At 50.8% G+C, this 27,378-nt stretch overlaps 2 long non-coding RNA genes across 2 annotated transcripts; both read left to right on the top strand.

Annotated features, from left to right (window-relative positions):
- Window positions 1-9,373: 9,373 nt before the first annotated feature.
- On the top strand, window positions 9,374-10,448 carry LOC135307231 (uncharacterized). Its single transcript, XR_010367950.1, has 4 exons — window positions 9,374-9,450; window positions 9,652-9,723; window positions 9,811-9,912; window positions 10,354-10,448. It is a non-coding gene; the product is annotated as an uncharacterized LOC135307231 (long non-coding RNA).
- Window positions 10,449-10,662: 214 nt separating this feature from the next.
- LOC135307529 (uncharacterized) lies at window positions 10,663-16,323 on the top strand. Its single transcript, XR_010368269.1, has 4 exons — window positions 10,663-11,185; window positions 11,274-11,345; window positions 11,433-11,534; window positions 16,218-16,323. It is a non-coding gene; the product is annotated as an uncharacterized LOC135307529 (long non-coding RNA).
- The last annotated feature ends 11,055 nt before the right edge of the window (window positions 16,324-27,378 follow it).

Consider the following 27,378-nt stretch of genomic DNA (forward strand, 5'->3'; position numbering starts at 1 on the left):
AGGACGTTCTCTGTTTCCCCCAGAGCTGGGGCCTGCAGGCACCTTGCCGGCCCTTGGCACAGGCTGTGCCAGCCAACAAAGCCCAGCAGGCCGGGAGGAGAGCCCGGGGGCAGCACAGCTGCTTGGGCAGTGGCTGCTGCCAGGGACACGGGCCAAAGCCATCCCTGAGAAGCCACTGCCACCCCTGGCCCTCCCTGCCCCGTGACAGCTCCCCCAGCCCCAGGGGACAGGCTCAGGCCCTGTCAGGACCCAGCGCAGCCCCCGCCCAGTCGGGAGCCAGGGCTGGCTCTGGCCCTGGGCTGGCGACAGGGCTCCCGCTCGGGGCTGCTCCTGTGCCTTGGGCCTCTGGGCACTCAGGGCCAGCTCCGCAGCAGCTGCAGCGCCAGGGACGTTGCTGCACCAGTCCCGTTTCCCCGGGGCTCTGAACCAGCTCCAGAGGCCTGGAAGCCGAGGCGCCTCCAGCTTTGGCTGCTGCCGGGCCGGGCAAGGGCCGGCCCTGGGGGAAGAGCTGCTGCCACACAGCCCCGGCCAGGACTGAGCCCGGCTCAGCAATTACCTGCTGTGCCTGTGCCCGTGTCTGGCATCGCCTTCCTCCCTGCTGCAGGGGCTGCCAATGAGCCACTGCTTCCTTGGGGAAACACCTCCTTCAGCCCTGCCTTTTGGTCCATCACTTGAGAAACAAAAAAGGACAGTTGGATCAGATGGAACAATTCCCCATTCCTTTGCTGGCATCTTCAGGGCAGCATGCTTATCAAAAATTGGGAAAAGATTTACAAAGTATCTGGGCTTTTGTGGCAGGGCCTGGGCCCTCCCTTCCCCAGACAGCTGCCAGGGCTGAGCAAAAATCATGAGGGGATCGCGCAGGGGAAGAGGACACACGTGCATGGTTCTGTGCTGGCACCTGCAGCGCTGCCTCCTTGGCCCAGCTTTGGGCTCTTGAGCTGGCAACTCTTCCAGGGGAAAGGCCTTGACCTACCCTCAGCATCTCCCAGAGGTCCAATCCTGAACATGGGTTGGGAAGCCAGATCACTTTCACCAACCGGGTTAGCTGCAAAGAACGGCAGGACAGAAGAGCTGCTGTGACACTGTTGAAGGTTCTCCCTCAGGCCCGAGTGCAAGTGAGGGCACTTGGGTGACTGGTGCCCTCCAAGGCACTCCATCAGCTCTGCCTCCCACTCAGGAGCAGGGGGACCTCGTGCCTGCAATGGCCCCACACTGGGATGGAAGGAGCCCCTTGCAGGGCAGTCGGGGCAGAAAGGACTCCCTGGAGCTGCCAGCAGCTCTAAACCCAGACCCGGGCAGGGCCAGGGCTTGGCAGTGGCAGCAGGAGCAGCTCAGGCTCCTTGGGGCTGGCAAAGGAGCTGCCAAAGGCTCAGCCCCGGGGCACAGCCCTGGGCCCGGCCCCTTCCCTCTCTGGCCTTCTCCCTGGCTGCACAGAGCACATGGAAGGACACACTGGCATTGCACACGGGAGGAAGATGGACAGCTAAATGCTCCTTCCTCCCACTGACAGCCATCCTGTGGGATCACTGTTGGGTACAAGAGTAGAAATTTGGAGGCCAGGATTTCCACAATTCATCAAACTTCAGACGATCTCAAGGGAAATGACAGAGGAATATTACTCTGGACAATGATTACACTTGGACAATGATTGCTCTGTTAGCAAAGAGTTGCTGAAAACCTACCATCACCAAGCTCCAACATCCTTAAACTGTGCTTTAACAGTGTTTCCCAGTGATGCAAGTCACGTTCCCAGTCTAGAAAGGAGCACAGATGGGAACTGTTCCATGCTGTGCTGGGATCCCCTTGTATAGGGAACCGAGCACTGCAAGGGGGTCAGGTAATGCTGTGTGCCTGCACTCCCAAAAAGCAGAGAGGGCAGCTCAAGCCTCAGCAGGGCTCAGGCCCAGAGGCACAGCAATTACCTCCTGGGCCTGTGCCTGGCAGCGCCTCCCTTCCTGGGGCAGAGGCTGCCATGGAGCCAGTGCTTCCTCCGGGAAACTCAGCCTTCAGCACAGGCTCTCCTTCCATGTCTGCAGAAAGGAAAAAGGACAGCTGAATCAGGTGGGGTTGTTTCCCAATGGAAATGTGGCATCCTCAGGAGGCAATGCTTGTCTAAGTAATGGATAAGATTAAGGAGAAAGACCAGGGCCCTGTCTCTTCCAAAGAGCTGCCCCTCCAGATGCGCTCACAGACTGGGAAAGTGCAGGGGATCTCAGGTGGGCCACGGTGTAGTTTGGGCTCCCTGGCAGCTGATGCCAAATGCCTTCCTGCAGAGGCTGGGCAGAAGCTGCAGCCAGGCCAGACTGGGAAACAGCCCTGCAGGGTGTGAAAGCAGCAGCAGCAGCAGCGGGGCAGCGAGGCTGCCATGGATCCCTTCCCGCTGTGCCGGGCACGGCGTGTCCAGATGTGCAGCCAAAGCCCCCGGCTGCTGAGTCCCAGGGGAAGCATGAGGGAAATGCACCCACCACGTTGTCTCTCCAGGTCACTCCAGATCCTGTCCATCTGTTTGGATGCCTCCAGGGACTTGCTGTCTCCTCTAGGTTTGTTCCTCCCTCTCGGAGGACCTTAAGAAAAGCATTTGCATTTCAGGTGAATGGATCCCACAGAACCAGGGCTCAGCCTGTGGGGTCAGCAAGCACACACTACTCACCCCTGCGATGGGAGCGGGGCTTATGTGCAGCAACCAGGAAAGGAGCCTGAAAAGTCTTTCCTGCAGACACACCTGTAATTCAACAGCCACAGAAGCTCCTGTCACCTGCTTCCTGCCAGGTTCTCAATGATTATTCTTTTAGCAACATTGACAACATACCTGCTGGAGGGTTAAGACCCTGGAAATCTTCATTAAGCCAAGCTGCTGGAGAAGCCTTCCTAGCATGCTCATCTAGAGGGGAGCACAGATCAGATCAGACCCATTTCCATGGTGTGCTGAGATTCCCCTCTCCCTTAGAGAACTGGGCACTGCAAGGGGGTCAGGTAATGCCTTGGCTGACAGATGTCAGTGGACAAGGCCAAAGCTGCACAGGGGCCTGGGGAGCTCTGGGCTATCTCTGGTCACTCTCCACCCTCTTTGCAGGCCCTTTGCAACATCCCTGGAGTGGTGGCTGGTGGAGCCCAGGGACCATGGGGGCTCTCTCCCTCCCACACAGGAAACCCTCCCCAAAGCCCTGGGCAAAACCATCCTCAGCACTTCCCAGGGAGCAGGGAGCGCTGTCCCGGGAAAGGGCAGCCAGGCTGCCGGCTCACCTGCTCGCCACACTTGGAGTGGAGCAGCCTGGGCAGCCCTGGTAGACAGGGCCACGGCCAGGAGGAGCAGGAGGAAGAGGCGCAGAGCAAGGGCCATGGTGCCTTGCCCTCTGCCAGTCCCGCAACTCTTGCTGCCACCGCTGTCCCGACACCGCTGTCCCAATGTCAGCACCGCTGCTGCCACCGCCGCTGCTGCCGCAACAGTTGTGCTCAGGGACTGACTGCTGGGTCCCTGTGCTGCTGTGCAACCGCGGGGCTCTGGCACCTCTGTGATCTCAGAGCCTTCTGTGACCTCATGGCCAGGGTGGAGTTGTTTTTGGAGCTGGATCTGCCTTCTTCGGAAGGGAACTCATCCTGTCCAGCTGCTCTGCCCAAGGGCTGTGACACAGTCCCAGCTCAGCTGATCTCACAGGTTGGGACATGAAGGGATGGAGAGCAGCCCTGCCGAGAAGGACTTGGTGTTGCAGCCAGATGAGAGGCTGGACATGAGGCAGCCATGTGCATCCAAAGGACAGTGCCCAGCAGGTTGAAGGAGGTGATTCCCCACCTCTGCTCAGGTGAGACCCTACTGGGAGTACTCTGGAAGAGGTTTTATAGTGATTTCTGTGAGCCATCGAGAAGTTTGATAACAAGATCCATGTTTACCCCTGAAAGAATTTCCTACCAATGTTTTTGACATGAAAACCAAGAAAGAAAGAATAAATAAGAGAAACCTGCAAATCCCTCTTCCATTGAGCATTTTGCTTGTCTCTCGTGACCAATGAATAAAGTGTAAACATAAGAGCTTTGTAAGAATGCACAAAAAGCATGCAGGCTAGAATAAAAACAGGGTTTGAAGCCTTCTGGAAATGGAGTGTGTTGCTTTGTAGTGTCTCGGTCTCTACCACGAAAGAGTACTGCATCATGCTCTGGGTCCCCAAGGCAGGAAGGATCAAGTCCAGAACAGGGACAAAATGCTCTGAGGGCTGGAGCCCTTCTGCTTTGGAGACAGGCTGGGAGAGCTGGCAGTGTTCAGCCTGGAAGAGAGAAGACTCCAGGGACACCTGATTGCTGCCTTTCAGTGCCTTATGGGGGCTTGTAAACAGATGGGACAGAATTTTTAGTAGAGTCTTCTGTGACCAAACCGAGGGGGAATGGTTTTAATCTAAAAGATGGTCAATTCAGACTAGATGAAAGAAACACATTTTTTACACTGTTATGAAAACCTGGCACAGGTTGCCCAGAGAGGTGGACATCCATCCCTGCAGACATTCAAACTCCTGCTCAGAGCAACCTGACCTAGTTCAAGGTGTCCCTGCACACTGCAGGCCATTGGGACTAGATGGCCTTTAAATGTCCCTTCCAAGCCAAGCCATTCTGTGCTCCTGTGCACCATCAAAGCAGTGCTGCATTAGTGCTGGGATGATTATGCTGGCACCTGTATTTTGGTACTTGTGCCATTTAGCAATTGGCCACGAGAGGATTGATGGGCTGGACAATGAAGTTTGCAAATAACACACAGTGTGCTCTAGGAGAAACAGGAGAGGAACACGGCTTCCAGTTCAGATAAATGCCAGCATTTTGCTGCCCATTCCTGGTTAGAGAAATAAAGGAATGTCCTGAAGATCCCTTCATGTGGGTGCATTATTGGCCGTATCAGTACTTGTGTTCTGTAAAACAGGTTAAGTTGTTACAGCTTCTTGCCCCATTTATCCCTGGATAAAACCCAAATACTGCATTGCTCCTTGTCTACTTTCTTCCAAGTCAGGGCAAATTTTGTTCATTACTGAGTGTGACATATTCATCTGTTCACAAGCAAATTCCTCTTGCCACTCTCACAATGGCAAGACTGCTTTGTTGATTTGCTCTAATCGGACTGTAATTAAGGCCTATCTCTCACTAGAATTAAAGCTGATGCATTGGGAGGCAAAGTGTTCAGTCATTTCTCCCGGAGTCTGACACTGTAGAGAGTTGTTCTGTAAGTAAATGACATCTGAAGACAGGTGTAGTCTACCATACTTCTGGCATACTAGAAGTGAGAAAAAACCCTTTGAATCAGGATTTTATCCTTTCTTCCTCCACCTCCTCCTCCCAGGAATTTTAATCTCTGAGGTCTAAGCTCTTCAGCTGCCTCACAAACATTGTTTTAATTCAGACAGTCATCCATGCGGTGAGCCACAAATCAGGACCGTGGTGTGAACCTTGAAGCAATGTAGGTTTATAGCACTGAAAATAATAATCCAATACCCAGGTTAAGCCAAGACTATTGGTTATTTCCCAAATAACTCCACGTATCCTCAGTGATGTTTCAAAAATGATCATTGTAAAAGCTAGGAGCGGGGAGAGAGAATGTTATCAAAATTAGAAATAGAGCTTTCTGAGATCTTTATATTCCTATAAAAAGAGAGTCCAAGCTATTCATCTATGGAACATTAAGTAAGAAGTGAACAAAAGACTGTCAAAATAATTGCTTGGGGAACAAAAAACCCATAAATAAAAACAAGCTTAAATGTAGATAATAAGTAAACCATCATGCAGAGATAAAAAACAGACCTGCCAAAACTAAAACCAATAAGGCTGTTTCATCTGTCTCAATTAAAAAAAAAAAAAAGAAAATAAAACCTGAAATTAATCAGCGATTCTCAAGGGCATTACTATATATAGAAACTTCCTGGTATTGGGAAAAACATGAAGGAAAGTGTAGCATGCAATTCACAGATGGAACCTAGAATTTGTTAGGGAGGGCCAGGGCTGGCAGTGGCTGCTCAGGGATGGCTTTGGCCCGTGTCCCTGGCAGCAGCCACTGCCCAAGCAGCTGCGCTGCCCCCGGGCTCTCCTCCCGGCCTGCTGGGCTTTGTTGGCTGGCACAGCCTGTGCCAAGGGCCGGCAAGGTGCCTGCAGGCCCCAGCTCTGGGGGAAACAGAGAACGTCCTGCCCGTATCCAGCATGCTGCCAGCTCAGCAGTGCAGCACAGCACGGGCTCACACTCCCCATCGCTCCCACAGATGCGGCCGACCCCACAACACGTGTTTCCCATTCCCAGAAGAGCCTCAGAATGGGTTGCTGTTGGGGAACCCTCTGTTTGCATGTGATAAAGGCAAGTTTGGCTATCTGTTTCTGCCAGGAAATTATTTGGAAGTGCTCAACTGAACCTCAACTCAGAGCTTCGGCACTGCAGTTCATGTCTTTGATTGTAATTCGGTCCTAGCAGTCAGTTTTATACCCCTCCCCTTATTTTCTATTGTTATAGCATATTTTATTACCAAGGGCTTGCTCCTTTACCCCATGTGTTGGTTTTGCCCCACTTGTCCATCTCCCCAAAGACCTGCCCTTTTGTTCACTGTTCCTCCTCCCATTGCATGTCAGTCCCTCTCCAAGCCTGCCCCTTTCTCTAGAAATTTTCCTATCAATTTTGTATCCTTCAGAACCCCATTGGTTTGTTTAAGTTCTTCCCCTCCCCTGTAATCCCCAATTGGTTTAAACCTTGTATTCCCCGCCTGGTGTTCCACCCTCAGTTTCTCCCAATTGGCTAAAGATTGGATCCTCCCCTGGGAGTCTCCCAAGTTTGTAAGTTGGTGTATGCCTTTAGTGCAGTGTTGGCTTGCCCCTGATGGTCTGTAGAATAATCACCTTCGGAAATCATAGAGCAGACCTCACCCCGTTCCTTGTCCCTACCCTCAGGGCAGTCCTACCCCCAAGGCAGTCCACCTGTGCTGTAGAGCAGCTGTGCCCTGCAGCCACAGCCCAGATTCGACAGTTTTCTGGGGGTGGCCCAGTGCCACTGTGGGTGTGGGCAGCTAGTGGGGCTGAAGAAATGGGGCAGCACAGCACTCCCCAAATCAGCTCTTCTGTTGCAGTAGAGAGATGCAGCTGTGACCAGATTGTCCTGGTGGTAGCACCAGCAAAGCCCACCCGGCAGCAGCAGTGGCTGAGCTCCATGCCCAGGAGCAGCCGTGGATGGCCACGGTGTGGGCAGGCAGGAGCCAGGCAGGGGCTGCTGTGCCCAGCGGCGGGGCCCCGAGGGGATGGGGAAGCCCATGCTGAGCGTCCCTGGGCTGAGGGCACATTTCCTTCTGGGGGATCATCTGGGCCTGGACCTGAAGAGGCACAAAGGGATATTTTGGGGTCCCTGATGAGGGTCCCAGGAGTCCTGCATGTTTTAAATAATTAGCTTTTTTTGATTAATAAGGAGAATTTATTTCATAATTAAAATACAGTCTTAGAATGTCTAGAAGCAAATATCAGATTGGCCCTCTACCAGGCTGACAGCGTCAGGTGAGACAGGTGGGGCATTTCTCTCCCCTGTGCATCACGAAGGGACAGCTTTCACAACGTGTTTTTGTCCATTTCCAAGCTCCAAGGGTTGTTGGGGGCAGGCGTTTTTCTGCTTTCTTATGGTTGATCTTATCCTTTCTGCATTTTCATGTAGTTTTTCCTTCTTGCTGCAGCTCTTGCTGAGAGTTTCCCCAAAACTGGTAAAAAATTCACTTTGTTAGAGGAAAATCTCCTGCAATATGCATTCTAGGAGGCACACATTTATCTTATAGATGATGCATGTCGAATGCACATTGCTGAGATTTGGTCAGAGAAATAATCTTCTGGAATCAGCATTTCCGGGGATGAATATTCAGGCTAGGATTTTGGTGCATATTGATTGCCCGGAACAGTCTTTTGGTATGCTAGGATTTTCATTAGGCGAGATTACTGTAGTCTCAGCATGAATTTGTACATACAATCTATCAGAATCCCTCCCTTTCTCTATTAATTTATTAAATTTGTACTTTTAGGATACACTTTGACAAAGCTTACTTATTTTTGAATTTTATATTTAGTATTTATAAAACTTAACAACTACACTTTTATACTACTAGTCAGGGTCTAAAATTAACAGCTCTTCTCATAAGGTAGATTATTCTAAATCTTTAATTTCTTTTCTTTGGATTGTCAATCATATTTTTTTTATATCAATGCATGTGCTTATTGTACTTTAGATATATTTTGACTCCATAGTCATTTAAGGCTGGTAATACTTCTAAAATAAGTTTTTCATGTTTTCTTATGTTGCCTGCTAAAATACGTCTTTACAACTGTCTCATGTACTTGTTTTCTTAACTCTTGAGCAATTTGCTTTATTCGAACTCTCAGGATTTATTTCTTCTCTAGCTCTTACAGAAGAAAAGGTTTTAATATATTGCTTACAAATTTTGCCATTTTCTTCTTTTTGCTCTATTTCACATTTTCTTTATTCCAGTGTCTTTCACTACTCATAGTGCACATTCTGAATTTGTTAAACTTATAGCGTACTGCACTAACTTGGGAGTGTGCATATGGCTCATTCTTTTTGGGCTTGGATGACTGATACAGTGACAATAATCCTCTGCAGTTTTAACTCTCTAGCTCTCTCAAAGACCCTTTGGGTTGCAGCCAAAGGGCCAAGATGTGTATCTTCGTGGTAGCAGAGCTTACACCTTGGGATCTAGTCACTGGTGTCATTCGTCTCATTCTCAGTATTTACTTCATAAGATTTATAAGAGCCTTTTAAATTGTTTTTCAGGATTTAGGATAGCATCTGCTTATTTCTAATTGTTATAGTTTTATTTCTTTGACATTTTAGCTCTAAAGTTGTAATTATTCTGTACACTTCTCTTTCTTTCAGCTATACTTGGCTTTTTTCCTTTATTTTAATTTGATCCTTATTAAATATCTAACGGCTTTTGTTATATCCTATCTGATTTAATGTTACTTTTAGTGTTTCTTGGAACTTAAATCTGGTTTGTATCTTATATACTTACTTTTTTTCCGATTTTTCACGAATCATATTATTGTTCTAATATATTCTTTACAGTGTTTCATTAGCTTTTACTTCTATTTCTTTTGTCTGTTATAACAAAAGCACTAAAATATTTTATTTTTTGAAATAAATTTGCATATCACACCTTAAATATTCAGTTCACTTAAAACAACCTCATGAATAATACAGTTTAAAATAAAATATTTTACTTCTCATAACAATGGGTTTTACAGCTTACAAGCTTAGGTATTAACATGCATCAGTCTATTTTACTTCAAGGAGTAGTGGTGACTTTTTAGTGAGGTTTGGCTGGTGTTTCTGTTGGTGGATTTACAGGTCTTCTGTCCTGCCTTTCTTTGCAGCTGAACCTGCTGGTGAAGGTGGTGCAGCTTCCCAAACCACGTCCAGGACTGAGGCACTGGGAGATGCCGAGGGTAGGTCAAGGCCTTTCCCCTGGGAGAGCTGCCAGCTCAGAGCCCAAAGCTGGGCCAGGGGGGCATCGCTGCAGGTGCCAGCACAGAACCATGCACGTGTGTGCCCTCGCCCTGTGTGATTCCCTCACCGCTCCTGCGGCTCAGTGGTGCCCGTGCAGATCAGCAGAGATGGCAGAAGCTTCTGTGGCTGTTGAGTTACAGGTGTGTCTGCAGGGAGGACTTGTCCAGCTCCTTTGCTGATTCCTACACAGAAGCCTGGCAACCATCGAAGGGGTGAGTAGTGTGTCCCTGCTGACCCCACAGGCTGAGCCCTGCTTTTGAGGGATCTGTTCCTGGGAAATGGAATTCTGTTGCTCTAAGGTCCTCTGAGGGGGAAGGACCAAGCTACAGGACACCAGAAACTCCATGATCCATGTGAAAACATGAGGCAAATGCTGAAGGAAATGCAGCAGGCAGGAGAAGGTGGGTGCATTTCCCTCATGCTTCCCCTGGGACTCAGCATCTGTGGGCTTTGGCTGCACATCTGGACACGCCGTGCCTGGCACAGTGGGAAGGGATCCATGGCAGCCTCGCTGCCCTGCTGCTGCTTTCACGCCCTGCAGGGCTGTTTCCCAGCCTGGCCTGGCTGCAGCTTCTGCCCAGTCTCTGCAGGAAGGCATTTGGCATCAGCTGACAGGCCACCTAATTGCAGCACAGGACTGAGATCCCCTGCAATTTTCCAGTCACCGGGTAGAACAGAAAGGGCAGCAGTTTGGAGAAGGGAGGGCCCTGGCCTTCCCAAAAAGTTTATAGGGATTTCCTGATTCTTAGCCATGTCTTTGACAAGCATTCCCTCCTGAAGGCGCCACCTCCCCAGTGGGGAACAGCCCCACCTGATCCAGCTGTCCCTCTTCCTTTCTCCAGAAGTGGATGCAGAGGCTGGGCATGAGGCGGCATTTCCCAGAGGAAGCAGTGGTTCCGTGCCAGCCTCTGCTGCAGGAAGAGAGGCGATGCCAGGCACAGGCCCAGGAGGTAATTGCTGTGCCTCTGGGCCTGAGCCCTGCTGAGGCTTGAGCTGCCCTCTCTGCTGCTTGGCAGTGCGGGCACAGCCTGGACTAGAGCGGCACAGCCCAGGGGAATTATCCCGAGCAGGCTCAGGGCACTCGGGTCCTGAGCAGTCCTGCTGGGGTCCCTCCATGGGAGACATGTCCTGAAACCTGGCAGTGACTGCACGGGGTGCCCACGGTGGGGAAAGGACAGAGGGGGAGAGCAAGGCTGCAGTGTGTCCTGAGAGGGCCTGGCTGTTTGCCCTTGGGATCTAGGAGCTTTCCCAGCAGAAGGAGGACAGGAGGGACAGAGGGCGGGATGGATAGCTGTGTCACTGCCTGCTGCAGTTTTCCCCGGGGTTTTAGAGAGGATTTCCTCTGTGTCTGAGGGAGTGAACCCGGGGGCCCTGCGCTGCTCCAGCCACCCCTCCCAGGGATGTTGCTGAGGGCAGGGAAAGAGTGTGGAGAGTGACCAGGAGCCAGCCCAGAGCTCCCCAGGCCCCTGTGCACCTTTGGCCATATCTATTCACATCTGGCTCCCACAGCCTTAGCTGACCGCCGTGCAGTGCCCAGTTCCCTGTGGCAGAAGGGGATCCCAGCACACCCTGGAAAGTGTTCTCATCTGTGCTCCGTTCCAGATGAGGTTGCTGGGAAGGCTTCTCCATCAGCTTGGATGAATAAAGTTTTGAAGCCCTTGGAGCCTCCTGCAGGTATGTTGTCAGTGTGCCACCAAGGAAGAATTGTAGACAAGCGGGCAGGAACCAGGTGACAGAAGCTTCTGTGGCTGTTGTGTTACAGATGTGTCTACAGGGAGGACTTCTCCAGCTCCTACCTTGGATGTTGCACTCAAGCCCAGCTCCCATCACAGTGGTGAGTAGTGTGTCCCTGCTGGCCCCACAGGCCGAGCCTTGCTTTTGTGGGATCCATTCCTGGGAAATGGAAATATTTTTCTCTAAGGTACTCCAACAGGGAAAATCCAAGATACAATAGATAAGATATCCCTGGAACCATCCAAAGAGATGAGGCAAGAGCTGAAGGAACCCCTGCAGACAAGAGAAGGTGGGTGCATTTCCCTCATGCTTCCCCTGGGACTCAGCACACAGGGGCTATGGCTGCACATCTGGACACGCCGTGCCCGGCACAGCGGGAAGGAATCCATGGAAGCCTCACTGCCCCGCTGCTGCTTTCACGCCCTGCAGGGCTGTTTCCCAGCCTGGCCTGGCTGCAGCTTCTGCCCAGCCTCTGTAGGAAGGCATTTGGCATCAGGCGTGGGGCTTTGCTTGTGAGCCACTCAGGAGCAGGAGGTGGAGCTTCCTTGTTCCGGAGTTAGCCATTATAGGAGACCTCTGGGGAGCGCGGCGACCCAGAGTGCGGCGAACAGGAGCAGGTAAACAGGGTCACAGCAGTTTGCGCAGCAGTTCGCGCAGGCAGGGCAAGCAGGTGGGGCTGCAGGTTCCAGCTAGCTTGGTGAAGTATTGTTTTACTGGTTGATTGATTTTGGGCTTTCTCCTAGGCAATGGTTTTAACCCAGTCAAAATCTGTGGTTGGTACAAGTGTACATGACCAAGTAGAGCCCTCCAAAAAGGATGCGTCCGTACAGACCCATTCCTGCCCGGAGTGTTTGAGCTTATCAGTGGCTTCAGGGGATGTTATGGAGAAGGCCTGCCTGAGGTGTGAAGAAGTGAATGACCTCCTTTCGCTAGTGGCTGAGCTTAGGGAAGAAGTCGAAAGGTTAAGGAGTATCAGGGATAGTGAAAAGGAAATAGACTGGTGGAGTTCAGCCCTTACATCTTTAAGGGAGGTCCACCAGGAGTCAGAGGGCTCATATGTCTTTCACTCTCAGGCAATAGAGGGGTAGCTGGTAGATGAAGGGGAGTGGAAATGGGTCCCTGCTCGGGGTGGTAGTAACAAAAGTCCCTCCTGCCCCCCATCCGCTAGCCAGGTGCCACTTCAGAATAGGTATGAGGCACTGGATCTAGACAGCCAGAGAGATGATTTAGAGGAAAATCACCTACCCAGTGAGCCTCCCAATTATGACTTGCCTAAAAAAAGGATTACCACCTCTAATGTCAAGAAAAAAAGAAGGGTAATCGTGGTGGGTGATCCCCTTCTGAGGGGGACGGAGGGCCCCGTATGTCGACCTGACCCATCCCACAGGGAGGTCTGCTGCCTCCCTGGGGCCCAGGTACAAAACATCACTTAGAAACTTCCTAGGCTGATTCAGTCCTTTGATTATTACCCACTGCTGATACTCCAAGGTGGCAGTGATGAGATTGAAAAGAGGAGTGTCAAGGTGATTAAAAGGGAGTTTAGGGCACTGGGTCAAGTGGTTGATAGGACAGGTGCACAGGTAGTGTTCTGCTCAGTCCCTTTGGTGGCAGAGAAAAATAATGAAAGGAATAGGAAATCGTATATCAGTAAGAAATGGCTCAAGGGTTGGTGTTATTGGCAAAATTTTGGATTCTTTGATCATGGAGCAACCTTTATGGCACCTGCTCTACTGGAATCAGATGGGGTACATCTCTCTGTTAAGGGTAGGAGGTTTTTAGCTCATGAACTGGCAGACTTTATTGAGAGGGCTTTAAACTAGGTTTGAAGGGGGAAGGGGATGCAACTGGGCTGTTTGGAAGCAGGCCCAAGGGTGGTAAGACTGTGTTAGGGGAGAAAGCAGCCCAGCTGAGATGCATGCATACCAATGCACGCAGCATGGGTAACAAACAAGAAGAGCTGGAGGCCATGGTGCATCAGCAGGACTATGATGTAGTTGCCATCACAGAAACGTGGTGGGATGACTCACATAGTTGGAGCACTGCACTGGATGGCTACAAGCTCTTCAGAAAAGACAGAAAAGGGAGAAGAGGTGGAGGGGTGGCCCTTTATATTAGGGAGGTTTTGGATGTCACAGGTATTGAGACTAATGATGATGAAGTTGAGTCCCTATGGGTAAAAATTAAGGGGAAGGCCAACAAGTCTGACATCCTACTGGGAGTCTGCTATCGTCCACCCAACCAGGATGAAGAGGTGGACAACTTATTCTATAAACAACTGAACAAAGTCTCAGGATCATCAGCCCTTGTTCTTGTGGGTGACTTCAACCTACCAGACATCTGCTGGGAACTCAATACAGCAAAAAACCAGCAATGTAGAAGGTTTTTAGAATGTGTGGAGGATAACTTTTTGTCACAACTGGTGGGCAAACCCACCAGGGGAGGGGCTATGTTAGACCTATTGTTTACAAATAGAGATGGACTGGTAGGTGATGTGGAGGCTGTAGGCCGCTTGGGGCATAGTGATCATGAAACTATAGAATTCTCAATAATTGGTGAAATAAGGAGGAATATCAATAAGATCTCTACATTGGACTTCCGGAGGGCAGATTTTGGCCTATTTAAAAGACTTATCCAGAGAATTCCTTGGGAAAGAGCCTTTAAAAACAAAGGAGTCCAGGAGAGATGGGTGTGCTTCAAAGCAGAGATCTTGAGGGCACAAGAACAGACTGTCCCTGTGTGCCGAAAGATGAGTAGACGAGACAAACGTCCAGTCTGGATGAGTAATGAGGTTTTGAAGGAACTTAGAAATAAGAAAAAGATGTATCATCTTTTTAAGGAGGGAGTGATTTCTGAGGAATTATTTAAGGGTGCTGCCAGGGCATGTAGAAAAAAAATTAGGGAGGCCAAAGCTCAGTTTGAACTCAACTTGGCAACTTCTGTTAAAAATAATAAAAAAAGTTTTTACAAATATATTAATGGTAAAAAGAAGGGTATAACCAACCTCGGTTCCTTATTGGATGGAGCAGGCAAACTAGTTACTAAAGATGCGGAAAAGGCGGAAGTGCTTAAAGTTTTCTTCACCTCAGTCTTTAGTGGTAAGACAGCTTATCCTCATGACAACTGTCCTCAAGGGTTGGTAGGTGGTGCCAGGGATCAGAATGGTCCTCTTATTATCCAAGAGGAGGCAGTCTGAGAACTGCTGGGACACTTGGATATTTATAAATCAATGGGACCAGATGGGATCCACCCTAGGGTGATGAGGGAGCTGGCAGATGAGGTTGCCAAGCCGCTCTCCATCATTTACCAGGAGTCGTGGCTCACTGGTGAGGTTCCAGATGATTGGAAACTGGCCAATGTGACACCTGTTTACAAAAAAGGTGGGAAGCAGGATCCTGGTAATTACAGGCCAGTTATCCTGACCTCAGTACCAGGTAAGATAATGGAACGGTTCATACTAAGTGCTATCACACAGCACTTACAGGATGGCCAGGGTATCAGACCAAGTCAGCATGGGTTTATGAAGGGTAGGTCATGTCTGACCAACCTGGTCTCCTTCTATGACCAGGTAACTCGTCTGATGGATGCAGTAAAGGCTGTGGATGTTGTCTATTTAGACTTCAGCAAGGCCTTTGATACTGTCTCCCACAGCACACTCCTGGAAAAGCTGGCAGCCCGTGGCTTGGATAGGAGCACTCTTCGCTGGGTTAGGAACTGGCTGGATGGCTGGGCCCAGAGAGTGATGGTGAACGGTGCTGCATCCAGCTGGCGGCCAGTCACCAGTGGTGTCCCTCAGGGGTCTGTACTGGGACCAGTTCTATTTAATATTTTTATAGATGACATGGATGAGGGCATCGAGTCCTTCATTAGTAAATTTGCAGACGACACTAAGCTGGGAGCTTGTGTTGATCTATTGGAAGGAAGGAAGGCTCTGCAGAGAGACTTAGTCGGTTGGATGGATGGGCAGAGTCCAACAGTATGAAGTTTAATAAGTCTAAGTGCCGAGTTCTGCATTTTGGCCACAAAAATCCCCTACAGCGTTACAGGCTGGGGACGGTGTGGCTGGATAGTGTTCAGGCAGAAAGGGACCTGGGGGTGCTGGTTGACAGCCGATTGGATATGAGCCAGCAATGTGCCTTGGTGGCCAAGAAGGCCAACGGCATCCTGGCCTGCATTAGGCATTGTGTGACCAGCAGGAGCAGGGAGGTCATTCTTCCCCTGTACTCGGCACTGGTGAGGCCACATCTTGAGTACTGTGTCCAGTTCTGGGCCCCTCAATTTAGGAAGGATATTGAGATACTTGAGCGTGTCCAGAGGAGAGCAACGAGGCTGGTGAGGGGCTTGGAAAACAAGCCCTACGAGGAACGTTTGAGGGAGCTGGGGTTGTTTAGCCTGGAGAAGAGGAGGCTTAGATGTGACCTTATTGCTCTCTACAACTTCCTGAAGGGAGGTTGTAGACAGGTGGGGGTCGGTCTCTTCCACCGGGCAGCAACTGACAGAACAAGGGGACACAGTCTCAAGCTACGTCAGGGAAAGTATAGGTTAGATATTAGGAAAAAAATTTTCACTGAAAGAATAATAAAGCACTGGAATTGTCTTCCCAGGGAGGTGGTGGAATCACCATCTCTGGATGTGTTTAAAAAAAGACTGGACATGGCACTTGGTGCTATAGTCTAGTTGAGATGTTAGGGCATAGGTTTGACTTGATGATCTTAGAGGTCTCTTCCAACCTCATGATTCTGTGATTCTGTAACTGACAGGCAGCCCAAACTGTAAGACACCCTGAGATCCTCCACTATATCCAGCCCTGCAGATTAGGAAAAGGGTGGCTGTTTGGAGGTGGAAGTGCTCTCATCATGCCACTGTAATCTGGCTATTTTCCTGCTCCATAAATTTCACAAATATTACCTCTGATGCCACCACCCAAGTGGGGAACAGCCCCATCTGATGCAGCTGTCTCCCTTCCTTTGTCAAGAGATGGACATAGTGCTTCAGTGGAAGGTGGCATTTCCTGAAGGAAGCACTCTATCTTCGGTGCCAGCCCCTGCTGCAGGAAGGAAGGCAAAGCCAGACACGGGCACAGGCACAGCAGGTAATTGCTGTGCCGGGCTCAGGCCTGGCCGGGGCTGTGTGGCAGCAGCTCTTCCCCCAGGGCCTGCCCTTGCCCGGCCCGGCAGCAGCCAAAGCTGGAGGCGCCTCGGCTTCCAGGCCTCTGGAGCTCGTTCAGAGCCCCGGGGAAACGGGACTGGTGCAGCAACGTCCCTGGCGCTGCAGCTGCTGCGGAGCTGGCCCTGAGTGCCCAGAGGCCCAAGGCACAGGAGCAGCCCCGAGCGGGAGCCCTGCCGCCAGCCCAGGGCCAGAGCCAGCCCTGGCTCCCGACTGGGCAGGGGCTGCGCTGGGTCCTGACAGGGCCTGAGCCTGTCCCCTGGGGCTGGGGGAGCTGTCACGGGGCAGGGAATGCCAGGGGTGGCAGTGGCTGCTCAGGGATGGCTTTGGCCCGTGTCCCTGGCAGCAGCCACTGCCCAAGCAGCTGCACTGCCCCCGGGCTCTCCTCCCGTACTGCTGGGCTTTGTTGGCTGGCACAGCCTGTGCCAAGGGCCGGCAAGGTGCCTGCAGGCCCCAGCTCTGGGGGAAACAGAGAATGTCCTGCCCGTATCCACCGTGCTGCCAGCTCAGCAGTGCAGCACAGCACGGGCTCACGCTCCCCATTGCTCCCACAGATGCAGCCAGTACCACAAGACCTGTTCCCAATGCCCAGGATGGCCTCAGAAGGGGTTTCTGTCAGGGAACAGGCTGTTGGCTAGGGTTACTGGCAGGCGTGCTTTCTTTGGAGCTTGTCTTCATATTGTGCTGCATTGGAATCTGGTATTCTTGGAACAGAAAACAGTGAGTGTTTTGTTGCTCTCCCCCTCCAACAGCTTCTTTTCAAAGTCTAACGTGGACAGGGAACATTCCCATTGAGGCTGCAGTGGAGTTGTGGCCACTCCATGATTGTCCAAATAACTCTGCTGAGGGTTCTGCTGCTGCCCAGTGCTTCCATTGGCCTCTTAATTGCTGGGCCTTGTCCTGGGGGCCCCGCTGGGGCTGCAGCCAGAGCTGGCTCCCACTGAGGCTGCCTGGCCAAGAGCAGCCCCAGGGGCACAGGGCAGAGGCAGAGGGAGGTGGGGAGGAGAAAGAGCAGGGCCGAGATTGCCCTTGAAAGGCAGAGGCGCTGTGGGGCCCGCTCCTGGCCAGGGACCCTGCCCAGAGCCGTGCCCTGCTGGCCGGGGCCTTGAGGGGCAGCTGTCCAGCTGGGCCCAGCTGTGCCAGCAGCTCCAGCCGTGCTGGGGAGCCTTGCCAGCTCTGGGCCCTGCTGTGCACGAGGGTCCCTGTGTGCCACTGGCAGCTGGGGCCTCAGCCACCTCCTCTCTTCACAGGTGATCGTGTGTATCTTCAGAAGACAAACCTACAAACAGAGGCAATGACAACCTGATAGTTTACCCCAGCTCTTCACTTCTGCCCCTATCTGCCTTGCCATGGCTGCATCCCCAGCATGCGGCCGTCCCAAAACCCACCCCTCCTCAACGAGACCCTCTCCCACTGAGCCCCCTGGTCCTGTTCCCCGGCCAGGACTGAAGGTGGGCACCCCTTGTCTGGCAGGGCAGGGCTTGTCCCACATTTTATGTTTAAATAAAGAATTAGAGTTTTCACAGTTTTGTCCATGTGGTAGCAGCAGCAAAGCCCACCCGGCATCAGCACTGGCTGAGCTCCGTGCCCAGGAGCAGCCGTGGATGGCCACGGTGTGGGCAGGCAGGAGCCAGGCAGGGGCTGCTGTGCCCAGCGGCGGGGCCCCGAGGGGATGGGGGAGCCCATGCTGAGCGTCCCTGCGCTGAGGACACGTTTCCTTCTTTGGCATCAGCTGGGCCTGGACCTCATGAGCCACACTGGGATATTTTGGGGTCCCTGCAGAGGCGTGCAGGGATCCCTCATGAGGCACAAAGGAGTATTGATGGCCTCTCCTCAGGTGTGCAGGGATCCCTCATGCGTTGGGCAGCAGGGTTAAATTTGAAGTGGTTTTTTACTCTTCTCAGCACGGCACAGGGACACTTGGCCGAGGTTTTGCCAAGCTGGGAGAAAGCCTCTTGCAAAGGCTTGGGCCCAGCCTGTGGGCAGAGAGGGCGGGCGCAGCCCATTCCCTGGGCCAGTCCGGGCTGCTCAGGCCGGGCCGGGCCCGGCCAGGCTCGGGCCCCGGCAGGGAAGGGCCGCGGCCCTGGGCTCTGCTGAGGCTGCTGAGCTCCGGCCTGCCCTGTGCTGCAGCCCAACACATTGACAGCTATGGCCGTGCCCTGGGCCACCGCAGGCACCCGGGGCTACAGCTGAGGCCGCGCCTTCTCCCACTGAAGGGAGGCTGGCTCTGTTCCCTCGCAGGGCACAGCTTAGCTCCCAGCACCTTTGGGAACCTGCCTGCCGGGGAAGTGCTGAGGGGCAGAGAGTTCCAACCCTTCTCACTGGGAAGTGTGTCTGGTGGTGTGGGGATTTTAAAATTTTTTTCCCTCTGAATTTGTGTCCTGCCAGAGGGTTAAGTTTGCTTGCTCTCAGTAGGGTGCTTTTCTTCTTGGCAGTCAGTGGGGCTTCAATGCAGCCAGGGTTGAAGGAGGATCTCTGGCCGCTTGGGCTGTGGTTGTGGGACACCTTGGCTTCATCCTTCCTTTGGCTGTGATTTGCACTGGTGCTTGTGCAGGCATTTTATGGCAAGTGGCTTCAGTTTGTTCCTCTTTGTACCAAAAACCAAGAATAAACCTATTTAATACCACTGTAGTATTAAGAGGCAGGCCTTACTTTCTTGACTTGCTGGATGCACAGGCCAATGGCATCACAGGGCCTTCTTGGTGGGGTCTTCAGATACCCTGGTGGTCACTGAAGAAGGAAGCTGATTTTTCTGGGAAAAAGACAGTTTCCCATGTGTGGAAAAGAATAACCTCTCACTTCCCCATCCTTTTCTATACATAGTTATACAGGCATGTGCATTCATATATCTCTATTTTCCTTGTCTATCTATCTATCTATCTATCTATCTATCTATCTATCTATCTATCTATCTATCATCTATCATATTAATCTATTGTGGTGTTGCATTTCATTCAAATGGTATGCTCTATCTTGAAAACGTACCCCTCAAAAATGTATGATTTATTCCAAGCTGTGTTCCTCCCCTGAAGTCCCATGAATCTGCAATCCCATTGGCCCAAATCTTATTTCGTGCCCACTTTGAATTTCCCTCTTAAGCTGTGCGAGGAAGACCAGATTCTCTCATGGCCCATCTCTCCCCTAGGCTCGCCCTCTCTCCCCCTTCCTTTTGCCTTTCCCCCTTCTCCCTCTGAAACCATGTTACACGCGGGGCTGGGGCCCCCAATAAACCCTCATCTAATCAGCACCCTCAGAAGCCGTGTGGAGTCTCCTTGCGTGCCTGCTGCTGCCAGCGAACTCACAGCCCAGGGGGCCCTCCGGGGACTCCCCGAGGAACCCCCCCCCCCCCCCCCAAACAAACTGCTACAATCTATGAAATGTTTCTGTGATTTCCTTCTTGCTAGACATATGCAGGCTTGTTTAGATTGACTGTGAACCAAAATCCTGCAAAGCTGGAAAATGACTGGTGGCCATCACTCTGATTTCCTTAAAAGCCATTTTTCATTCTAATTTTTTCATCTATGGTGGCTGGTAAATACCTGTCTTCCTTAAGCTATGTGCTGGCAATACTGGAGGTAGAAAATAACATAATGCTGCATAGTTTAGATACTTGATAGTTTCCTTGTGAAATTTTATGGCAGTATCTCCTGCCCCAAAACTAAAGCAGCAGGTCAGCTACTGAGCACAACTTACTGCATAGCTGCAGCTCATGTTTCTACAGTGGAAGTGGCTTTTTGTTTTTCTGCATGGGTATGAAACACTACCAATTGAAAGGCCGTTTACAGAGCAAAGAGCCTTGTTAACTGTTGCCTGGACTTTGGGATGCTGGTAGCTGTTAGATCAATACCCAGTAAACTGCCGAAATTAATTTTTGTGACTACTCTCTTGTGATTTTGGCCTGGCTTCTTTAGGAGGTTCAATTTTCATTAGAAATGGCACAGTGGAGCCAGTGCTGCCTCCGGACAGGTGGAGCTGGGACAAATGGCTCATTGATTTCGATCTCAACAAAAAGCCACCTGAGCTCCTCATGACAGCAACCCCACGGACTGGAAATGGATCCATTAAAACTAACTCATCACAGAGCTTTTAACTCGAAGCTCTGACACATGGAGCTTGCTCAGTTCTGCCATGGAGGAAGGGAGTTTGAAGACAAAGAGGTTTAGCAAGGAGATCCATGTACAACAAAAGTGCTTCTATTTTAGCAAATGAAGTATCTTAGATGTGAAACTTCATCCGTACTCCAGTCTTATCCTTCCATTTACCCAAATTCTCTGTCTTAAATCCTTTGTCAGTAGGAAAATATGACAGGGAAGTGTAGATCCTCCTTTCCTTCTTGAGCTGGGCAGCTTGTAACCTTGTCTTCTCCGACAAACAGGAGCAGACAAATGGGAATTTTGTCATGAAACCATACTTGGGAAAGTTTGCCCTGTGTTTGTTTTTGTCCCAAAGTAACTGAGATTCATCAGAGTATTTACAAGCCCTAAAGGATGGATTTATTTTGCTTGCTAGAATTTTGATTTTTTTAGACCTTTTCTGCTGCAGAAGAGCCTGGCACTTGCAGAACTCTTACCCCATGCACTTCTCCAGTGCTTCTTGCATAGAATCATGCGTGGAGAATGAAACTCTCACAGTTGACTTCTGCCTCCTTTCCTGCCACTGTTTTGTTCTTTTCCCATTTATAAGAACACAGGTGAACTAGAAATGTTGTGGTCAGGTGTGCTCTGTGGCTGCTCTGTGCTCAGAGGAGCTCTCCTGGATGTACAGCTTAGCATCTCCCTCTTTAAAGGGCTGCCTGGCTTCCTCCTGTCCCATCTCGTGGGTCCATCTTTTCATTCCCTTTTAATTTAAAATACTTCCACAATTTAATATTAAATGCTAGGTAAAAAAATCCAGTGGCACTCCCAGATAGAAAAAAATATGTTGTGTGTAACCCAGAGGAGGAATTCTGCTGGCAAAGTGATGGCTTTCCACTGAAGTGGATCAAACAGGTGCTCAGTTGGATGCTGGTGCTGAAGTACTTTTCTTGTGGCTTGAGTGTCTCATGGCAACAGCCTGAGATTTTAATAGCAGAAAGAAGGGATTTCCTGCTAATTTTCCTCTGAGAACTGTCACCTGTACAATCTTTTCCAGCCTCATGTAGTCTGACCTGTAACTGCTCCAAAGCCTGGTTAAGTTTTTTAATGCTTTTGAAATTTTTGGTCCCATTTGCAGAGAACAGGAGGGTGCTGGCTATTTTTTTTCAGGTGCAGTGTATTTTTACTGGGGGCGGGACTGGGTTTAGTTTTACCTTCCCAGCATCAGCTGCACTGATGCTGGGAAGTTACTCTCTCTTATTCCAGTTACTCTCCAGGCTGGTACGTGCAACCCTAGTGGCAGCAGTGGTAGATTGAACTGTGCCTGGGCTGGGTTGGGAGGGGAATAATCCTACTGCATCCATGATTTTCCCTCCTGGGCACCTGCAGCAGGCAGAGCTGTGCCCTCCCACTGAGGCTGCCTCAGCCAGGAATGCTTGCAAAATCCCCGTGCTCCTTTGGTATCTCCAGACCAGGGGACATGGTGACGCTGGGTGTTGCCATGGGACAGGTGAGTCCTTGAAGGCACACACTTGTCCCACTGAGCTTGGGGCCCCTATTTGGAGATCAGCTGCAGACGACTGGAAACAAGAATGTGGCATCTCCCAGTTCAAACAAACAAACCAGAAAACTTTATTTTGAGGGATGAGGGGGCCAAACAACAGGGGTGGGTGCTCGTCTGGTCCTGCCCTGGTTTTCAGGCCGACTGTAGGGCTTTTTATCTCGCAGCTGCCGCCGCAAGACGTGCCTCACACGAATTGGCCCAGATTGGGAGCGGGGCAAGATCCAGGGGGGTATGTATGGGGCTGTTTGTTTCCTGGATGACTGAGATTCCTGGGACAGCCTCAATGCCACCTGGCTGGTGGTACCAGCACTCTGGGCTGGACCATCCTCCAACCTGCGGCGCTTTGCCAGTGGGCTCTTGGGTGCCTGAGGATCCGTGTCTCCCTGTGGGTGGCCTCGCTTCAGGCCCTGCTTTCGGCAGGGCAAGCTGCTGCTGGTGACCAGCCCCACGGCCTGGGACCACCCTGACACCTCCTGAGGGGTTGGACCATCCTCCAACCTGCGGCGCTTTGCCAGTGGGCTCTTGGGTGCCTGAGGATCCGTGTCTCCCCGTGGGTGGTCTCGCTTCAGGCCCTGCTTTCGGCAGGGCAAGCTGCTGCTGGTGACCAGCCCCACGGCCTGGGACCACCCTGACACCTCCTGAGGGGCTGGACCATCCTCCAACCTGCGGCGCTTTGCCAGTGGGCTCTTGGGTGCCTGAGGCTCCGTATCTCCCCGTGGGTGGCCTCGCTTCAGGCCCTGCTTTCGGCAGGGCAAGCTGCTGCTGCTGCTGGTGACCAGCCCCACGGCCTGGGACTGCCCTGACACCGCCTGAGGGGCGGTGCTGGGGCTGCTGGTCTCAGCACGCAGCAGTGGCACGCGGTTGAGCCGGATGCGTTTTCCTTTCTGGCTGCCCGAGTCTTGTGCTTGCTGTCTCCATGAACGGCGACGAGCCTGGTCCGGCCTGGCATGTCCGGAGAGGCAGCTGCCGCTCTCTGCGTCTGCCTCTGCCCGGTGACACGGTGTGCATTGGGGAGAGAGAGAGAGGGCAGGGGGAGTGAGCACCTTGTAGAGCTCAGGAAATGTCCCTGCAGCATTGTCCCCAAGGCCCTGCTGGCTGGCTAAAGGGCAGGGGAAGTGCCGGTGCCCACAGCCCAGCCTGGCTCCTCTGGCCCATGAGAGGAGGGCCTCTACTCTGGGGTGATTCTGTGGATCTCCTGTTTCCCCTTTCTGCTGCTCTTGGCCGCTCCCCCTCTGCCATCTGTGGGGAGGGAGACTTGGCTCTCACCTCGCTCCTTGCCAGGGGGACGCTTCTTAGCAGCGTTCTGCTGCACCATTGTGGGTACGGAGGAATGTCTGGACGGTCTGTGCCACAGCACTGCCGGCCTTTCTCCTCCTGACAAAGCCTTCCAATCCTTCCTTGAGTGAAGAGAGATGTCTCAGAGACACCAAAACTCGCTCAGCAGCCTTGGGCAAGCTCCCTCTCGGGATCCTGTCCTCAGCTCTGAGTGCAATGTTGATGTACAGCAACGGTTATACCTCAGGCCTCCCTGGAGATGTGCCCGTGACCTCACAATCGGTGAGTTCTGCGAGCCCCACTCCCCTCACTTGGGGACGGTGTCCTTGTGGGTGCTGTTAAATAAAAATTAAAACTGGCCAAGGGTCAGAATGTATTTCTGAATTTCTGTTTTCTGCTTGAACTTGGACTAAACAATGCTACTTTTTTGCCCCCACAATTTCCCACAAAGTGAAGGTGGAGAAATTACTAATTTTTACCAAGATTTGGAAGTGGCTGTAGTAACAGAGATCATATAAAAAGCTAGAGACACAGAAAGCTAGTATATAAAATCAGCTGAATAGCAAGAGGGAATTGGCATACATCTAGTCTCTTCTCAGGGCTCTTTCTGAATGCTGACTTTGAACGTCACTTGCTTTGTCATAATTCATGGGTAAAGAAAAAGAATATCTGTTTGAAATTGGAAAAGGACAGAACTTGTTCTTTGGTTTTTTTTTTTTGTTTTGTGGTGGTTTTTTTGTTTTTTAATGTGGGCCACCAAAAGACACTAGAAAATAAAATTCTCGAACTATTGCCAGCTGAAGCAAAGTTCTGAATCAGTTAAATAAATACCCTGTAACCTATTTGCAGAAGTTCCTCTAGCATCCAAGCTGTGTAGTAATCTCCTCAGATTCTCATGTAGATTTCACAAAAATTGTATTGACAACATTCTCCCCAGACAGCCTTTGACAAGATCAAAAAAAGTTGACAGGCAGCAGATTCAAAACAAACTGAATCAGGTATTTCTCCACACAGTGAGAAATTTAATCTCTGCAGCTTATAGTTAGAAGATGATATGGATTCCAGGAGTTTACATGGCTTCAATAATGCAACTGTGAAAGAAAATCTCTCTCAGAGCTATTAAAATCTGACTTCAGAACTGATTCCACCTGGTTTATGTGTGGTTTTGAAGAAGATGTAAGAATTCCTTCTTGAGCACTCAATGGAGGATTCTTTGTTATAGGAGTCTTTCCTATTTTTAGGCTGTGCTTTAAGAGGTATAAATTAGAAATCTGCATTATTTACTGCCCTGTACTGTCAGCAGACTTGGTAGGAATTAATGCCAAGACAGCATGCTCTCTTAAGCTCCATGGAGCAATTTTCTTTTTGTTTTGAGACCAGTAACAGTTGTTTGGCCTCTCCATGGTGGGTCTCTGGAAGATCGCTACCAAGTTTTGGTAGTGATGGTAAACCAGGGGCTTCCAGAAGCTCCTCTGCCATGAAATTTGTTGCAGGTGACCTACACAGAGTAGTTAAAGGCATATTTCCTTAATTCTTCACAGGTCCAGTGTTCGCTAAGTGATATTTATATAAACATTAAGAATTAAAAAAAACCCCCCAAATGGTGCGGAACAAATATTTATGCTATCAGATGAAATCTTGGACTTCCCAGATTGAAGAAATTTACAAGCGCTGAGTATTAAAAAGCAAGATTAGAAGAACACTGGGTGTTGGTGTGTTTCCTATAAAACAATTACATTCCTAAAATAGGTATATTCTCTGTCTTGTTCACACTTCTCTTGTTGCTGTTGAAGGACACAGAGATTTGCTTTAGCACCTGACGTTGCTTTTCACGCATGGCTTGCAGCCCCAGCTAGCTGAACAAACCAGCCTGCTGTCCAAGAATTTTGCTTACTCCTCATTTCCCTCTTCAAATTTAATTAGATCCAAAGAGTGCTAGGCTTGGAAACAAAAACAGCAACTTGTTTTGAGAAGGAGTAGAACATATGGCCCCTCTCTGCCTTGTCCTGTGTCCAGGTTTCCCCTCAGCCAGGGCTGGCAGTGAAACCATCGGTGGCCGTCCTCAGGCAGCCCTTTGGCTGGCACTGTCCTGCTGGTCATGGCACACAGGTTCTTTTTGTGCCACCTGCACACGTGCTGCGGGAGCTGCCTCTCCTGGGGCTCAGCCTTGGAGAGGTGCCTCGCAAGGAGACTTTAGATTTCCTCTCCCAACCAACTGCATTTGCCTCCGGCTGTGAGGTTTGGGGATTAGTTCTTGCTGAGTTCAAGGGAGGTGGAGTGGAAAATGGAGGCACTTTTGTGCCTCTCCATATTTTATGTTGGTTGGGGTCTTGCCTAGAACTTGATTTAGGCTAGATTCCTAGGTTTCCTCTAATTTATATGAAACAGTATGTTTTTCCAAGTGGTTATCAGTGAGGCACGAGCCACTGCACTCCTGAGCATTTGCAGCTTCCTGGGATGCCGCTGCATCCTGAAACTGAGTCTGCATTGAGGCTGGGAAGCAGAAGGGACATACATAGCACCTGTCTGTGCTGCTTACATATATTTTCATAGCTATTGGTGTTCCTTGATAGGCCTTCATTCTGATTTTGAGTATCATGTGTGGAGAATGAAACTCTCATAGTTGACTTCTGCCTCCTTTCCTGCCACTGTTTTGTTCTTTTCCCATTTATAAGGACACAGGTGAACTAGAAATGTTGTGGTCAGATGTGCTCTGTGGCTGCTCTGTGCTCAGAGGAGCTCTCCTGGATGTACAGCTTAGCATCTCCCTCTTTAAAGGGCTGCCCGGCTTCCTCCTGTCCCATCTCGTGGGTCCATCTTTTCATTCCCTTTTAATTTAAAATACTTCCACAATTTAATATTAAATGCTAGGTAAAAAAATCCAGTGGCACTCCCAGATAGAAAAAAAATATGTTGTGTGTAACCCAGAGGAGGAATTCTGCTGGCAAAGTGATGGCTTTCCACTGAAGTGGATCAAACAGGTGCTCAGTTGGATGCTGGTGCTGAAGTACTTTTCTTGTGGCTTGAGTGTCTCATGGCAACAGCCTGAGATTTTAATAGCAGAAAGAAGGGATTTCCTGCTAATTTTCCTCTGAGAACTGTCACCTGTACAATCTTTTCCAGCCTCATGTAGTCTGACCTGTAACTGCTCCAAAGCCTGGTTAAGTTTTTTAATGCTTTTGAAATTTTTGGTCCCATTTGCAGAGAACAGGAGGGTGCTGGCTATTTTTTTTCAGGTGCAGTGTATTTTTACTGGGGGCGGGACTGGGTTTAGTTTTACCTTCCCAGCATCAGCTGCACTGATGCTGGGAAGTTACTCTCTCTTATTCCAGTTACTCTCCAGGCTGGTACGTGCAACCCCAGTGGCAGCAGTGGTAGATTGAACTGTGCCTGGGCTGGGTTGGGAGGGGAATAATCCTACTGCATCCATGATTTTCCCTCCTGGGCACCTGCAGCAGGCAGAGCTGTGCCCTCCCACTGAGGCTGCCTCAGCCAGGAATGCTTGCAAAATCCCCGTGCTCCTTTTGCACAGTTCTGTTTTTTCCCTGGCAGAAGCAGGGCTGGTATCTCCAGACCAGGGGACATGGTGACACTGGGTGTTGCCATGGAACGTGGTGACGCTGGGTGTTGCCATGGGACAGCTGAGTCCTTGAAGGCACACACTTGTCCCACTGAGCTTGGGGCCCCTATTTGGAGATCAGCTGCAGACGACTGGAAAAAAGAATGTGGCATCTCCCAGTTCAAAGAAACAAACCAGAAAACTTTATTTTGAGGGATGAGGGGGCCAAACAACAGGGGTGGGTGCTCGTCTGGTCCTGCCCTGGTTTTCAGGCCGACTGTAGGGCTTTTTATCTCGCAGCTGCCGCCGCAAGACGTGCCTCACACGAATTGGCCCGGATTGGGAGCGGGGCAAGATCCAGGGGGGTATGTATGGGGCTGTTTGTTTCCTGGAAGACTGAGATTCCTGGGACAGCCTCAATGCCACCTGGCTGGTGGTACCAGCACTCTGGGCTGGACCATCCTCCAACCTGCGGCGCTTTGCCAGTGGGCTCTTGGGT

The sequence above is a fragment of the Passer domesticus genome, chromosome 9 (genome assembly GCF_036417665.1).
Source record: "Passer domesticus isolate bPasDom1 chromosome 9, bPasDom1.hap1, whole genome shotgun sequence".
In the NCBI taxonomy this organism is placed as follows: domain Eukaryota; kingdom Metazoa; phylum Chordata; class Aves; order Passeriformes; family Passeridae; genus Passer; species Passer domesticus.